Consider the following 17834-nt stretch of genomic DNA (forward strand, 5'->3'; position numbering starts at 1 on the left):
GGTCCATCCCTATGGTGTGGTTGTGAATTTGCAATTCCAATCTAAAGCTATGCAAAGGGCATAGTTCTGCCTGGAGTTCCTAAACAGTGTGCTATGTGGTGTAGCTTCTGGCTTGTGGCTCTCTCTCTCTTTGCTTGGGTGTGAAAGCAGGGCCAGCTTCTTCTGCCATTATGGAACTTCCTCTGGATCAGTAAGCTTCAATAAATTCCTTTCTCCATAACTGTGCCCAGTCTGGAAGTTCATCTTAGTGACCTGAAGCTGTCTATTATACTTTGCCTTGCTTATCAATGATAGTAGAAGATAATTAATTTTCCCTGTTATGCTTTATAACAGGGAATCATCAGCTTCAAAGGAAGCACTTGATTTTTTTGACATACATATTATGGAGGAAATAGACGACAGGTTCTTTTTTTTTTAATTTTTTTTTTTTTATTTATTTGAGAGCAACAGACACAGAGAGAAAGACAGATAGAGGGAGAGAGAGAGAATGGGCGCGCCAGGGCCTCCAGCCTCTGCAAATGAACTCCAGACGCATGCGCCCCCTTGTGCATCTGGCTAACGTGGGACCTGGGGAACCGAGCCTCGAACCGGGGTCCTTAGGCTTCACAGGCAAGTGCTTAACCACTAAGCCATCTCTCCAGCCCCAGACTACAGGTTCTTGTTAGCCACAGGAGTGTTTATCTTGGGACGGAAATGGAAGATCACCAGAACCAGAATATCTACTCCTTTCTCTAAACTGAAACTTTCTAGCCTCAACTTCCATCCTCCTAATGGGAGCAGTCCATCTGTAACAGGGTACTTGGGGCCCACAGAAATCCTTCAACCCTAAACCCTAGGTTAATATTTTTTAATTTAATTTAATTTAATTAATTAATTTATTTTTATTGACATTTTCCATGATTATAAAATATATCCCATGGTAATTCCCTCCCTCCCCACCCCCACACTTTCCCATTTGAAATTCCATTCTCCATCATATTACCTCCCCATTACAATCATTGTAATTACGTATATACAATATCAACCTATTAAGTATCCTCCTCCCTTCCTTTCTCTTCCCTTTATGTCTCCTTTTTAACTTACTGGCCTCTGCTACTAAGTATTTTCATTCTCACACAGAAGCCCAATCATCTGTAGCTAGGATCCACATATGAGAGAGAACATGTGGCGCTTGGCTTTCTGGGCCTGGGTTACCTCACTTAGTATAATCCTTTCCAGGTCCATCCATTTTTCTGCAAATTTCATAACTTGATTTTTCTTTACCGCTGAGTAGAAATCCATTTTATAAATGTGCCACATCTTCATTATCCACTCATGAGTTGAGGGACATCTAGGCTGGTTCCATTTCCCAGCTATTATAAATTGAGCAGCAATAAACATGGTTGAGCACGTACTTCTAAGGAAATGAGATGAGTCCTTTGGATATATGCCTAGGAGTGCTATAGCTGGGTCATATGGTAGATCAGTCTTTAGCTATTTTAGGAACATCCACACTGTTTTCCACAATGGCTGGACCAGATTGCATTCCCACCAGCAGTGTAGAAGGGTTCCTTTTTTTCCACATCCCCGCCAACATTTATGATCATTTGTTTTCATGATGGTGGCCAATCTGACAGGAGTGAGATGGAATCTCAATGTAGTTTTAATCTGCATTTCCCTGATGACTAGTGACGTAGAACATTTTTTTAGATGCTTATATGCCATTCGTATTTCTTACTTTGAGAATGCTCTATTTAGCTCCAAAGCCCATTTTTTGATTGGCTTGTTTGATTCCTTATTAGTTAACTTTTTGAGTTCTTTGTATATCCTAGATATTAATCCTCTATCAGATATATAGCTGGTGAAGATTTTTTCCCATTATGTAGGTTGCCTCTTTGCTTTTTTCACGGTGTCCTTTGCAGTGCAAAATCTTTGTAGTTTCATGAGGTCCCAGTGATTAATCTGTGGTTTTATTGCCTGAGCAATTGGGGTTGTATTCAGAAATTTTTTGGCAAGACCAATATGTTGAAGGGTTTCCCCTACTTTTTCCTCTAGCAGTTTCAGAGTTTCAGGTCTGATGTTAAGGTCTTTGATCCATTTGGACTTAATTCTTTTGCATGGCGAGAGAGAAGAATCTATTTTCATCCTTCTGCAGATATATATCCAGTTTTCAAAACACCATTTGCTGAAGAGGCTGTCTCTTCTCCAATGCGTATTTTTGGCATTTTTATCGAATATCAGGTGGCTATATCTACTTGGGCTTACATCTGGGTCCTCTATTCTTTTCCAGTGATCTACATATCTGTTTTTGTGCCAGTACCATGCTGTTTTTGTTACTATGGCTCTGTAGTATAGGTTAAAATCAGGTATGGTGATACCACCAGGCTCATTTTTGTTGCTCAGTATTATTTTAGATATTCGAGCTTTTTTGTGATTCCAAATGAATTTTTGGGTTGTTTTTTCTTAATTTTTAATTTTAATTAAAGAATTGAATTAAAAAGATTGGGAAGGATAATTATTAAATTATTATATTTATTGAGGGAAGTACCGAGCCAAGGAAAGGTACCCATGTGGCTGGAAATCCCACATGGAAGAGCTGGGAAAAAACTGTGGAAAGAAAAGAGAGAAAAGAAATTTCAAGGAGCTCCTGCCATGTGGGAAGCTGGATTGGATAAAGAACCCCTGGGGAGATTAAAGGCTAGGGAGACTTCCCAGCAGGGTCTAACCTGGGCCAGGGCCTAGACCCAGCTGAGGGAAAACCTCATCCACAGCTGGATGTTCCCAAATGGTCAGAGAAACTGCCCTCCCCTTACAAATTTATTTATAACCTTATAGTGGTGAGTTCTTTTCTGACTCAGGTGAACCAGAGGGACAGCCAGTTGACTAGGGCTAGTGGCTGTCTCAGGAAGAGGCTAGCCCTGACTCCAAGTTCTGGGGGCTGGACTTGAACAACCACAATATTTAAATCCTATGAACAACCTCCCTCCCAGGAAGGGTCCTAGTTGTTTGTGGAAAAACAGGTCTAGGGAACTTGTCAAGAGATAAGAACTCAGATCATCTTTGATTTCTAGCAAATGCACACTTTCTTGCCTTTTTTACCTTCAGGGGTTCAGTCACCCTAACTGTACCTCTCTCTCATGTTCATCTCCATTTCTTTCCTATTAATCAATGACAGTTGCCCCCACCCTCCCCTCTGATGGGATAGGCTGTAAAACTTTGCACTCCCATTACCTCACTTCTTTCTTAGGGGCCATATAGCTAGCCTAGTCTGTGAGCAGAATGTGGCCAGAGAGCCCCTCTGCATGTGTTTACCTGTAATAAACCCTGGGGTGTCCCTTCTCTCTCTCTCTCTCTCTCTCTCCCTCTCTCTTCTTGTACCTTACAGTTCTCTACCTCTCTCATACTAAAAGCTTCAGTTTCTCCTCTCTCTGAGTCCCCCAAATCTTTTTCATCATTTAGAAATTATGTACTTCTTACTTTGGACTCAGGAGATTCTCAGTGGTTAAAGTGCTTGCTTACAAAACTCTATGGCCTGGGTTCAATTCCCCAGTACTCACATAAATCTAGATGCACAGAGTAGAGTACATGTTGACACCTAACACTGGGTATACAGAACTAACACAACAAAAGAGGAAGATTGAGGACACTCCCATTAACTATAACTTGCTTCTCAAGGACCTTCCAATTGACTTCTGTTCAATCTAAATTCTAAATGTGAGTATTTTAAATAAACATTGCATGAGTCAAACACTTTATGGAGAAAATAATAGCTTTAACCTTCACTTAGCACACATATACCACAGTGCTGTCTCAGTTCCTCAGTAATCTGCCTCATTATTAAAGTCATATATGAGGACTCTGCTGTCAAAATAACTCCAGGGTACAAATGCACTGGTAGAATGTTGCACAAAGTCTCAGAAAAGTACCCGAACTTTCATCCTATTCCACTCACAGACAGAAGGTCCACAAGGAACTATAATTCTTCTTGATATGAACATATATATCTGACCAAAAATAATTTCAAAACATGAGCCCATGCTATTGACTGCTGTGACTTCCACCACTCTAAGCCCCAATGCAAAGATGCAGAATTTCAAGTGTCTTCTTTAACTAGATACTCAGAACATAGAAGGCCTACTTAAATGCATGGGGGTGAAGAATCTGCAGGTTTTATGCCTTATTAATTGGACATCACTATTTAAACTTTTGGAAATGCCAATGATTTTAGCACACAGTCAGAATCATAAAATAAATGGACTCAAGAAGTGGAAAGGGATACTCTGAGTTAGGTCATTTCCAGCTCCTCCATAGAGTTGCATATTGTATCTGGTACCACAGAATACTTAGCAAGCATTGAAATGCTGCCACTGTCACCCTGAAATGAAGTCTTCTCTTTTTCTCCTTTTAGTTCTATGCTCTTCTGGGTGGTGGCATAAATACACAACCTCCGTCATTTTAAATCAGCTCATGGCTATACATCTACCCAAGGAATTTGTCTCACAAAAATAGAACTTTTCCTGTATTTCCCCTTGTGCATGGCTAGCAGCTCATGAAGGAATAGTCCTTCTCTGCTTTTCAAGAAAGTCTTTTCTACCAATCCTCCTAAAATAGCTACCTTTGATTTAAGTGTGGGAAAGATTCTTTTTCTGGGAAAGAAAGTGAAGTGAGAGGAAAGCACAAGTTTCTTTCTGTCTTTGCTTCCTTGAGAATCAAGAGAATCTTCTAAGATTTGACTGCTTTACCCCTTAGAAATGAGCTGAGGCAGACCACTATCAGAATTGCCATGGTTCCCATCCCGCTTTGCTCTTGTCTGCAGATTAAGCATTCACCCTGGTTCACAAGTGACATGCCAAGGAAATCCTCCTGGAAGAAGCAATGGCATGTAGTATACAGTGAGAGATGAATCAACTGCGACTTTTGGGAAAAGTAAGGATAGGATCCCTCTGCTCAGAAAGACACAGGAAATGAAGTGAGCAGTCTGCCTGGATGGGCACCTACTCAAAACAGATCTGTCTTAAGAGCAGCACTTTGAGGGAGGGGTGATTATCTTCATGCTATAGACAAGGAAGGAGATCTTCAGTGTCTATGATGTGCACTATAAGACTGAAATTGCATCTGGGTCTTTTCAAAGTCTTGGCAGTTTCTGACAATGATGTTTTATGCTATTCCTACGAATGACAAAACACCCTGCTGCCACTGTGCATCACCTCCAGAAAGTCTTGATGCAGTGCTCTACACTGGCATTTACTTGGTGTGTTGGCCTTTACCTTGGGCCTTTGCTCATTATCTTAGTAGCCAGTATTCTTTTTTCCCAAACCCTACCTCATTTTGGCTCCACCATTCTGTTTGTTGCAGTCACAATGTCATGAGGAAGCATGAGCAGCCTCAGCAGCAGGCAGAGAAACATTTTCATACCTATCTCTATTTTCTCTTATTAATTAAGGCATATTTCAGTGTTAAGGGCATGTACTTGCATTCACACACAACTGGGTTCATACCAGGTATTACTTCTCATTAGGTGAGTCATCTTGACCAAGTTTTTGTGTTTGTATTTTATTCTTTTATAGGTTTCAGTGTTCTTTCCACAAGAAGGAAATGAGAATGTGTTCCAGATTTATTGTTAAGATTATGAGAGATAGTGGATGGAAGCACTAAGTAGTGTCAAGTGTTTAGTTATCACTTCATATATGGAAGATATTATTTAGGGAGGATGTTTGGAATTAAATGGCCACCATATTTATTGTTAGCATTGATAAATGAGGTTAACTTCTCTGGGAAGAAATGAGACCATGAGAATGGCCACTCCCCTTCCCTTAGGATGCTGAAGTCCTTTGCTACCTCCTTTGCTACCTTCAGTGCACTGCCATATTTCATGTTTGCAAGCCTCAATCAATGCAATAGAGTTAATGATTAATTTATTGTGTCCCTTGGTAAAAGCCCAGCCATCGACTTCTCAAAATGGAATCCTACTGCATTTTAGCCAAAGGAAACTAGTTGGCAGCAGTCATTTAAAGGAGAAACACAAAACAGTCTCAACATACACACTATCAAACAGGGTTCATGATTCATGAATCACTGAGCTTGAAGAATGATCTGGTCAGGTAATGCTCATTGGTGGGCTGGTATCCCCTTCACTTCATGCCCTGTCTGAGAGCATCTGTATTAGTCAGGATGTGTAGAGAAACAGAACTGATAGAATGCATTATTTTAAAAGGGGAATTTATTGGATTAGCAGTTGCAGGCCTGAGAATCACTGAACCTGGTAGTTGCTCAGTCCACATGGCCAGATGCCTCAGCAGTCCCGATCCAGCACTTCAGATGGCACAGGAAGGCCTGGAGGCTTCCTGAGGAGCCACTGGGTTTTGACCCACGCCAATCTTCAGTTGATGCTGGTCTTCAGTCCATGCTGGTCTTCAATCCACACTGGAAGGCAGCAAGCAGCTCCTGCAGCCAAGTGGAAGGAAGGAAGAGCTCTTTTCACCCAGAGCTTCCTTATATGAAATCCCTCTCTGAGTGGGCCCGCCTGCTCTGGGGAAAGGGCTCACTCTGGGGGAAGGACTTCCTCCTTTCATTGGTCCTTCCTGGAAGCAACCTCTGATACCCACCCAAAAGGGATTTCTGTGGATTAGTAAACAGGTCAAGTTGACATCACCTTAAGTATCACAGCATCAGAACTTTACTTTGCCTCTGCTGCTATGAGATGTAATGGTATTCTTTGGCTCACAATTTGTTTTTGCCTCACAAATTAAAGTCAGTACCTATATCCTTGTATTGCTGTTAGGCATTTCTGTATTGTTTCACTTCTAGACCTGTATTTTTGCTTTTACCATTATTTCTCTTTGCCTCATTTTGCCCATCAAATTATTAAATGAAATACTTAATGGAATTCTGTGTATCTTATTAGGTTGCCTATTCATATGTTTGGACCAAAGTAAAGGATTTATTAAGTAATAAACACATCAGAAAAAAAATTAAAGGTGTGTTCCCCATTTGTCACGTCAAAAACAAATTTCATACTTGATTACTTGCAACAGCATTTGCCATCCATAGAGTACAAAATGCACGCCTACACAGTTCCTGGTTGTGATTGGCTCTTTGTTATTCTGTAGCCAGCACATTTCCCAGCAAGTCTGAAAGGACTGGCAAGCCTCCATTTGGAGGCTTTGGGAGTGATTTGAGGAATGCCTGGCCACATGGTGTCAGTCTTGCAGCATAAGTGGGCGGGCTCTTGGGTTGTCATTGGTAGCAGGAAATGCTCCCTGCTCCTCCTCCAACACTCCCATCCACCCTTCAGGTAAACTGGGGTGAAACAGCCAACACTGGAACTTTCCTGTGCTCCAGAGTGAAGGGATGTCAGTGCAGCAGGCATTATTTGCCAACTGTTGTGTGGATTTTTAAGGCAAGGAGAAAAACTGGTGACTTTTAGAAAATGCTTTCTCTTCACCTTGTGCCTCAGTTTATTAATCTCTATAGGAGAATTTATAAAACTTATTTCGAAGGAACTCTGAGAATGAAATTGGGTTGGGGTTATAGTGTACAATTCACAATAGATGCTCAGTTAAGGAGGGCCATCCCTAATAAATGTAGCAGGAAAGAGTTGATGCCTATTTTAAATTTAAAATTTGACTTGCATCATTTCCAGTATCCAATGAAACTGGGGGAAGAGGCATGTGTGCAAATGATAGAAAGGGGTTGAAAGAGTTTTGGTGAGCTATAGAGCTAACGTGAGTAAAGAACTCACGTGACATGTACAAGAGGCAACGTGATCCTGATACACACATGAAACAGTTGTTAAACACGGTCCTAATGTCTCTTTCCTGCTTGTGGGCTCTGGAACTTTGTCCTGTGACAGCTAGCATTCACAGGATACTTATGCATGACAGGGAGTACAGTGCTAAGGAGCAGCTTCTCCTCGGGAGCAGAGCTCACCAATTCCATGTTCTGGCATTCCTTGTATTAATGCTGTCATAATCCCAGAGCCAGAAAGAGGCCTGTCATAGGAACATGGAATATGAAGCCAGGGAAGTAGAAATTTCAGCCTCTGGTCTTACTAGCTGTGTGGGCATGAATAGTCATTTGCACTTTGGAATTTCATTTTCATTGTTTATAAAGATAGAGATTAATTATTATTAATGTTTCTTATGAAGAATTAAATAAGATAGCAGAAAGTCTTGATGATAAAGGAAGCATGAAGTCCCTGGTGACTCTCTCCTGCCTGCTTAGACAAAGCCACCAGGCTTGCCTGGACAGTGCAGGAAAACTGCCTCCCCAGACCTATGGAATCGCCAGGAAGTGTAGGTGAGGGAAGACAAGTTCTGCTTTAAATGCATTTACTTGGGGATTTGTTGGGTAAGCCAGCAAAGATTTCTGTGTATGTATGTGTAGTACACAGTTTGAAAGAACTCTATATGCTGATTTGGAAGTAACCTGAATTGGTTGAATTATATTTCAAGTAGATACCTTCCTTCTGGTCATCATTGTCTGGTTGTCCTCAGTCACTTTAAGATATGTTAACTGTTAGGAACTCTGAGTAGGAAATTTGTTTTCTACTTAGCCCAGCCATTTTTACTTGGGAAACTTCTTATTTTACTGCCAAGAATCATCTTGGCCGGGGATTGATATTGTACTCCCTAAGCCATGGCCTCTGGCTTTACCAGAGTCTCAACATTGAGTGATGATAATGTATTGAGGAAACATCCTAGAGAGATGCTGACATAATGGTGGATTGCAAACACACCATGCAGTTTATATGTGGACACTGAGGCACAGACATAATCTAAATGCTTTTACCCCAAACTTGTGGGCCTCAGAACCTTCACTTCAGGCTTCCTCCTGACCTGTAAAGCAATGAGTTTAGGTCCTTAAGAAGGAAGGATTAAAACACAGCCCTTCTCATGGCCAGCTCCTGCAGGCTGGAAGGAAACTCTCAAGTGACCTTAGCACAAAGAATTCAGCCATGAATCCATTGTTGTGACATAGATGCAGAGGGTTATAGGATTAAAAATTCCTAGCCTTCAAAATTAATGAACTAAGGAAGTGTAGTTCCCTTAAAGGTAAGAAACAGCTGGGTTGAAGCTCTACAATGCATTTTATATGCTAGCCCTGTCTTGTGCAGCAGTTTCTGATATGATTATGGGGCATGAGTTCCTTGGGGTACTCATAAAAGGGAAAGTGACATATACTTTCTTTGTCTCTCTCATACCCTTAAAGGTCCACAGTGGAAATAAATACATTAAAATATCTGGTTATAATGAAATTTGTTAGATGTTTTAGTCCGCGTGCATACTTCCAGATCATAACTAATTACAAGGCGGACAGCATTTATCAGATTCACACAATCCTATACATCCCATAGATTCATAGAAGAAGCATTTTGAGAAATATTTCACACATTTCAAAATCTATGAATTATAAACACAGCTTGAGCACTTTGTTTTCAGGTCTAATTATTGAAGCAATCTAGAGATGGAGACATCATTTCTTATCATCTATGTTGAGGCAGTGGGGCTCAGAAAGTACAGGACTATTGCCCAGGCTCCCACAGTGTGCTCCCCTTGGTTTTCACCATATGTTGATTATAATTCTTTAATACATCCTCAATGTGTCCTGTAATATGCTTATAATGCTGTTTATGCCTGGGGTTTGGTTGTCATTATTCCTGCCTAGATAATCTTCCTTCTCTCTGAAGATTTGGTGAGGACCTATCCCAGGTTGGTTGAATGTCCCTTTTTAGTGAGCCCATAAGCACTGTCTTGACCACTTTCATTTTGAAAGTGGGGTATGTGTGCTTCCTCTTCAGAGCACCTGATGAGCAGTGCTGTGTATTTATCTTTGGATACTGATGCACACACAAATGTTCATCTCATAAGAAGTTACTATTTTTGTACTCCCACAGTGGAGACATGATGTCTCTCAAATGAACTGAATTGAAGCCAGTTTTCTGTAACTACAAAGCTCCAAATATTTCCCATTACACCACACTGCATCTCATTCCGGCCATAAAAGTTCTATTACATTTTGGCCCAAATAACGAATGGACCTATTTTTGCTCCCATGGTAGATAGTAATTCTGTGGAGAATTATCAGCAGCAAATTTTGGAGGGGAATGGGCACTTAAACTAAAATTTATATGACAGCACAGACTATATTAGCTATCTAAATATAAATCCCTTAGTACAAGACCAGTAACAAAGGAAGCTCTCAGTAAATATTAACTATTATTTAAGCTTCTATGATTTCAGAGAATGAGTTGTCATTGCCAATAATACTTGTGTTTTCATAATGCCTTGAGTCAAGAATTAGATTCTAGCATTTTTGTTGTTGAAAACAGTATTAGTTTACTTATTGTTTAGACAAAATCCTTGACAAAAGCAACCTCATAGAAGGAGGGTTTGTTCTGGTTCATCATGTGACATTGTAGTCCATTTTGATGGGAAAATTATGTCAGCAGCAACTCAAGGAACCAGGTCATATTGTATCTATAGTCAGGAAATAGGTAGAGATGAATGCTGGTGCTCACCTTGATGTCTCCTTTTCATTTAGTTCAGGATCCCAGCCCATGGAATGGTGCCGCCTGTTTAGGTCATTAGATTATCCAACCTCAATTAAAATATTCTAAGGACTCCTTTACAAACAGGCCCAGAGGTGTATTTCTATGATGACACTAGATGTCATCAAATTGAAAACCAAGAACAATCACATCTTTACCTCTTGTCTTGACATGCAAACACAACACATTTAGGCTGTAACTTTCCACCCTTTTGTTCACACAGGCTCATGGACATCTCATAATTCAAAATGTGTTTAGTCCAACTTTAACTTTAAATAGTCTTTAATGGTTCCAACACTGCCCAAAAATATAAATTCAGAGTTCTTCAAAGACTCAGACAATCTCTAACTCTGAATTAATATAACATCAAAACGCAAGTGATAAATTTCCAGCATATAATGGCATAGAGTAAGTATTCTCATTCCAATGTATGTGGTCATAGCAAGGAAACTTAGGACCAAAGCAAAATGAAACTCAGCAGGGTGAACGCTCACTGTTATAACTCCATTTGTGGTATGGGTGGTGGTAGTAATGGAATCACCTGGGTCCCAGGGGCTAGAGCCCCTCCCCCTTCAGTTTGGTTGTTATACCACACATAACATCTCTTGTAGTTACCTTTGTATTGCTGGAACAAAAAACATGGCCAAAAGCAGCTGATTGGAGAAAAATGTTTATTTAGTTTCACAGTCTTGAGGGGAAGTTTCAGCATGACAGGAAGAGGATGGTATAACAGAGGCTGGCCATCACTTCTTACCACAATAGATGGCAGAAAGCAGCAAGAGTGTAAATAGAGCTCTGGCAAGTGAGAGGCTCATCTATAAAATACCTAAGCCTGCTCCCAGCAATATACCTTATCTAGCAAAACTCTAACTTCAAATTGCCACCAGATTGGGATCAAGTATTCAAAACACATGAGTTTATGGGAGACATTTAATTCAAAGCACCACACAGTCTCTCTGTAAATCCATCATTACTCCAAGTCTGCTTGATTACCCAGTGGATAGTCTTTGGTTCTGGCCTCTCCGGCATCTTGGGGTCTCCATGGCAATGTGAAATTCCCCTTAATGCAGTTGTGTATCAAGGCCTCCTTGAAGGAGATACAGCCCTGCTGCACATTCATGCACTGCCTGGCCTCAGTGGTTTTTCTGAAGCTATGGTGCCAGTCTGTATGACTCTCTCAATTGCATTCTTTTTCATGCCTGCAAAATCAGTACCATGTGGACAACTCTGCCAAATTCTGTTGCTGACTTGGGCTAGAGACTATCCCTCTGGAACAATATTGTTAATGGCCATTGTATGTCCTAGGAACATTTCCTGGGTTTTAGAATAGAAAACGCCTCATGGCATGCTCAGCTTAGGCTCTGTCCCTTTTTCACATTTTAAAAAAATTCACTTATCTTGACAGTTTCATTAGCATATGTATATATATATATATATATATATATATATATATATATATATATATATAGAGAGAGAGAGAGAGAGAGAGAGAGAGAGAGAGAGAGAGAGAGATCATGTTAACCCGATTGTCTTCTCTAGTACCCTCATACTAAACACCTTCCTCTTTACAATCTTCTTTCAAGTTAATTTATGTTTTCACTATGTATTCTCAGGCTGGCCTTGAACTCATAGTGATCCTCCTACCTCTGCCTCCAGAGTTCTGGTGATGATCTCTTTAACAATTGCAACTGCTTTCCAGCATCTACCTTTTCTTCAACTTAACATTCATTCCTTCCTTAAATCTCCAAACAGAACAGTTGTCCTATTTTTCATTCTATTTGTTTCATACCTAGATCATGGTCACAGTCAGTATCCAGGCTACAGCCTGCATACTATCTTGTCTTGAGATCATCTCTGCTAAACAAATTAGTCTATTAGTTTTAAATTTGGCCTGACTCAATTTCTCAAGATATGGGGGAAAATGCAGCCAGTTCTTTGCTGGACTATAACCTGAATAACCTTTAGGCAGTTTATGATGGAGTCATAGTTCCCATCTGAAATTTCATGGGACAGGCCTCGACTATCATACTATGGCCTTTTATATCCCTGCCAGAATGGCTCATTAAGCTCTGCCTGCAGCATTCTAGGGCTCTCCCACATTCTTCATACAACCTAATTCCACAGACCTATGAGTGACATGGTCAAGTTTATCATAGCAATTACCCCATTTCTTGGTACCAGTTTTCCATGTTAGATACTTTTATCATGGCTGTGAAAAAATATTTGAAAAAAAGCAACCCCAGGAAGAAATGGCTCAGTCTAGCTCAAAGTCTGAGCATAAAGTCCTTCATGGTGAGAAAGTGGTGGCAGCAGGCATGTGAGGCAACTGATCTTATTGAATCCAAAGTAAGGAGGCAGAGAAATGCGCTAATATCACATAGCTCATTCTTTCCTTTTCCTTCATTCTTGCCTGCCCCCGCCCAACCTGTGCCGTCATAATGACTGAGTTTAAGGTTGGTCTTCTCGCCTCTGGAAACCATCTTACAGAAATGCTCAGAGATTTGTTTCTAAAGTGATTCTAAACCTCCTTAAATTGATGATCAAGACAATCATAGATAATTTGGACAGATCAACTCAAGGTTAAAATTATAATGGTGAGGCAGTGTGGCTCAGATAGTCTCATTATTTATTTTTTATTTGACAGAGAGAGAATTGGCATGCTAGGGCCTCAGCCACAGAGATCAAATTCCAGAATCTTGTGCCACATAGTGGGCATGTGTGACCTTGAACTTGCCTCACCTTGTGCATCTGGCTTATGTGGGATATGGAGATTTCTCTCCAAGGGGACTACCTAGTCATGCTTGACTCTGACCCTACCCCCTACTTGGAGAGAGCACTTAGACTCAGGCAGAAGATTTCTCTATGGAATTCAAGTTCATTTTCTGTGTCTTCTATCCTGCATCCACTAGTAAGAAGAACATGACTCTGAAGATTCAGTTTACACACACACACACACACACACACACACACACACACACACACATATATATATATATAGACACACATGCATAATCTCCATTATCATTGTCTCAGAATAGATCCATACCCTTTGTATTTCTACATGTTACTTTCCCTCTCTATGAAGGTTTAAAACATGCTCTTCTCTGCCTCCTTCCTCTTTATCCCTGACACTAAACCCTGAGGGTTATTATTCATTCAGACCCCTTTTTATGCTTCTAGCTTATTTACATCCTCATAGTCTCTGAAATATTGAAGTAGGCACTTGATTTGTCTTCCTATCCAAATAGATCATGCCAGTCCCATATATCAAGATTACTCTTGGACCTTTGAAAAAATGAGAACTTTTTATTTGGATAGACAGCATTCTTCATGACCTTTCCCCATTGTAACTTATGTCCATGGCTTCTATTCTAGCTGCCTGACCAGGTATTGAGGTTAACTTTGAATTTCTTCTTGTTCTCTACTCTGAATACTTTTTCTATAAGGGGTTATCTTCTTTCTCCTATGTTTGGCAATTCCAAATTCTTCAAGACCAGCTTCAAGTATTTCCTCCTCTGGGAAGGTTCTTCCTCCAAGGCTATGGGTACAGCCAGCTCACTGTTAACATTAGATAGCGAATAATTATTTTCCTGTTGCTATGTGGTAAGAAATAGATGAGGGACCCTTTGCTAGAGCAACAAAAGGGTACAGTTGACTACCTGCCATAGGGAACTCCCCTTTGTCACCAGGATATAAGGCTTAGGCAGTGTATACCTTCTGCTGGGGAGTCTGAGAGACTGGGGAGACTGAGAGAGCCAAATGAGACCAGATCAATGTCCTGAGAGGATGAAGATACGGGTTATTGGATGCTAATTCTGAGCTCACTTAGACAGTCTTCCCCTCTAGGTAACTATTTCATTCCTTCATCTAAGCAGAGCCTAAAACAAAAGCTCTGGTAGGGAACAACCATGCCATGTATGATTGTCATATTTTAGGACATATTTTCTTAGGACTTTAAGTATCAGAATAGTAACTTGGGATCCTGGCTGTCACAAACATGCAATGGATTAGCATATTGAACAGTATTTGTCTCTGTTCCTTTCTTCCCTGTCAGGCTGTAAGAGTACTCTGGTTCCAGTCCTTGATTGACCTCAAAGCTATATAGTGACACAGAGTAAAGCATGCCTGGTGGCAAATAGAATGGACTTTGGAGGCAATCATTCAAGGTTGTAATTTCATTTGTACTAGCTAGTGGGGCAAGACCTCTGGCAAGTTATATGAACTCTTTATTCCTCAGTTTTAGTGCCTTTCCTATGTTTTAAAGATGATCCAGAGTTCTAATGAGTAAAGAAAATATGTGCCTGTCACACAGCAGGCTTTGAAGAAATACTACTTAGAATTATTTTTCCCTCCTAGGCATAATATTTTATCATCATATTTTAGGCAGCTAAAAAGTATAGACAAATAATTTACTGCCAGATGGTTGGTTTTGAATGCACTGTGTAACTTGGTTTGGGGAGTGTGGTGCTACATGAGAAGCATGCTGAGGTCAGAAGACTGAGTTTGAGCTCTGCCCTCTCACGGACATCATATAATCTGTCTCAACCTTATATGACCTTACCTAGTTTGTTGTCTTTGTCATTATCTACTGTATTGTGTCTTGGAATAGTCTATGGCATGCTTGCCTCTCAACAGAGAGCTGCTTCCTGAATAATAGAAACTGGAATGAGGGGATATGTGAGGAAGACTCCTGAGCAGTCCCCACAGACCAGGAAGTGTTTGGTCTCCTGACTTCTGCCTTTTGAGCAGACTGGCTTTTCATAATTATTACCCAGGTTTCATTTGGGCATTAGTTTTGTTAAATCATAATTGGGCAATGTTTGCATATCCTGTATAGCTGTAGCATTTCAGTTATATGGGGTACTATTTAGCAAAATCCATTAATTTTAATACACATTGACCTAGTTAATCTATCTGAACTTTAATTTTGAGGATTGAAAGCATATAATCTTAGTTACTGTTATTGTAGCCATACCCAGATGTGCTAAACAATCTTTAGTCAAGGTTTCTCTGAGAGGCCTGTTTTGATGAAGAGAGAATCTATTAGGACTACTTGGGAATAGGATAAAGGGTGGAAGTGGTAGGTTAAGATGTATGGAGTATTTATTTTATGCCTAACCTTCTCATTATCTGTTATCCTAACAGCTGCCATGTTGTGCATCTCAGGCTCACTTATAAAGTATAAAATCATCATGGACCTGATGAGGAGCAATTACAGAATTCCAAACCAGAGCATTGCTCTTCTGGTAAGACACACTGCATTGTGTAACTGAAAGGGCCTGGCACATAGCAGGCCTCTATGAATTTCTATGTTGTGGACTCCAGCAAGGTGCAAATTGCTAAGAAGCCAGAGATGGAAAGCTCAGGGAGTTAGGGATGTGGGAAAAGTTTCACTTCCTATGTTCAGAGCCAAGAGACCAAGAGGAGTGTGGCACCAAGTTCAACAAGTGCTGTCTATGCCCACAAACAACTGTGAGAAAGCAGTCAGTGTTCTTCACATCTCCCCTCCAGCCTTGCTTGCTGAGTTGATAAGTTAATTACTCAGCTATTGGGAGATAACTTGGTAGCAACAACATGTGTAACTGTGTAATTATCAGGGGCTCCAGTAGTCACTGTGTAATTATCAAGTAGTTTTCATGAAACAACATGTGTTTCATTGTAAATACACAATTAAGCCATATCACCACTGTTAACTATGAAGCCAAACCAGCATCTGGCACTTAAGGTACCAGCTGCAGGTCCCACAACTAAACTTATCTTTAAATAGGACTAACTTTCTGAAAGGTGCCAAGTCACGAAACCCCCACTGAGCACAACTGATTCCTCTGGCCTAAAGCAACAATTTTCTACCATTCCTTTCCTTTAAATACCTCTGTCTATTCCTTAGAGCCTAGCTCAAATGTCTGTTCTTTTCTTCATTCACATTTGTAGATTCCTTTGGATTAGATGTACCTCCTGCATCCCTCAACACCTTAAACATTCTTGTATCTTTTAAGATTTTTGACCAATTATACTTTGCTGGTGATGTAGGGGGATGTGTCCATCAGTCATGCCACAAATAGTTACTGAATCTTTCTTTGCTTTGTGTGAGGACCTGTGAGAGGCAACGGGAACACAGATATCAACTATGAGGTCGATACCATTCTGACACTACATAGTGAATTCCAGGTCAGCCTGAGCTAGAGTAAGACCCTACCTCAGAAAACAAAAAGCAAATAAAGTAAAATAAAATAAAACAAAGTAAATAATATTATTCTTCTCTGAAATTTTTCACCCATAATTTTAAAAGATAAATATGTTTCCCTGTTTTGTACTCACCAGAATAACATGAGTATTTCATATGGTATTAAAATCATCTACAGACATGAGATGGGGCTACTGAGAGGAAAGCTTCACTGGGGCAGTCTCCGCATATCATGGGGTGATAGATGCTGCTGCCTGTGAGTCTTGGGCCCTGGCAGTTGAGGACAAGCAGTGGGAGGAGGGAGTCAGGACCCAGAGCCACAGTTGGCTAATTGGCCTTGGTCCTCACAGCTCCAAAAAGAAAGATAAGCTCTATGAGTTGAAGTCCAAAGCTTGGCAGATTATGAACCAGTTTGGCCCCTCAGCTCTAATTAACCTCTCCAATTTCTCATCCAAAAAACCGGAACCAGCCAGCACCCCTCCACAAGGCTCCATGGCCAATAGCACTAATGTGGTCAAGATTCCAGGCACTCCTGGGACAGGAGGTCATCTTAGCCCTGAAAACAATCAGGTATTAACCAAGAAGAAATTACAGGACTTAGTAAGAGAAGTGGATCCTAATGAGCAGTTGGATGAAGATGTAGAGGAGATGCTGCTACAGATTGCTGATGACTTTATTGCGAGTGTGGTGACAGCTGTCTGCCAACTTACATGACATCACAAGTCCAGCACCTTAGAGGTGAAAGATGTTCAGTTACATCTAGAGCGCCAGTAGAATATGTGGATCCCAGGATTTGGCTCTGAAGAAATCTGGCCCGATAAAAAAGCTTGCATAACAGAAGCTCATAAATAGAGAATGGCATTGATCTGGAAAACAATGAAGAAATAACACAGGGAAAGATCAGGGAATGGACAACAATGCATTTGGAGATACTTGAGCTGAGACCTCAACCATCTCATCCTTGGAATTTTTTAAAAAATGCTTTACAGAGAAGCATATATTTTTTATTAACAGTGCAGCAATATCTATAATGACTGAGAAGATGTGCCAAAAGAATAAAGCCTCACCTCTGGTCCCATTTCCCCACCATCTCAAAGAGGAGCAGTGCATCTTCCAGAGAAG

The 17834-nt window shown here is 40.5% G+C and overlaps 1 pseudogene; it reads left to right on the plus strand.

Moving 5' to 3' along the window:
- The first annotated feature begins 17035 nt into the window (after positions 1–17035).
- On the plus strand, positions 17036–17600 carry LOC101593820 (annotated as a pseudogene).
- The last annotated feature ends 234 nt before the right edge of the window (positions 17601–17834 follow it).

The sequence above is a fragment of the Jaculus jaculus genome, chromosome 5 (assembly GCF_020740685.1).
Source record: "Jaculus jaculus isolate mJacJac1 chromosome 5, mJacJac1.mat.Y.cur, whole genome shotgun sequence".
Classification (NCBI taxonomy): Eukaryota; Metazoa; Chordata; class Mammalia; order Rodentia; family Dipodidae; genus Jaculus; species Jaculus jaculus.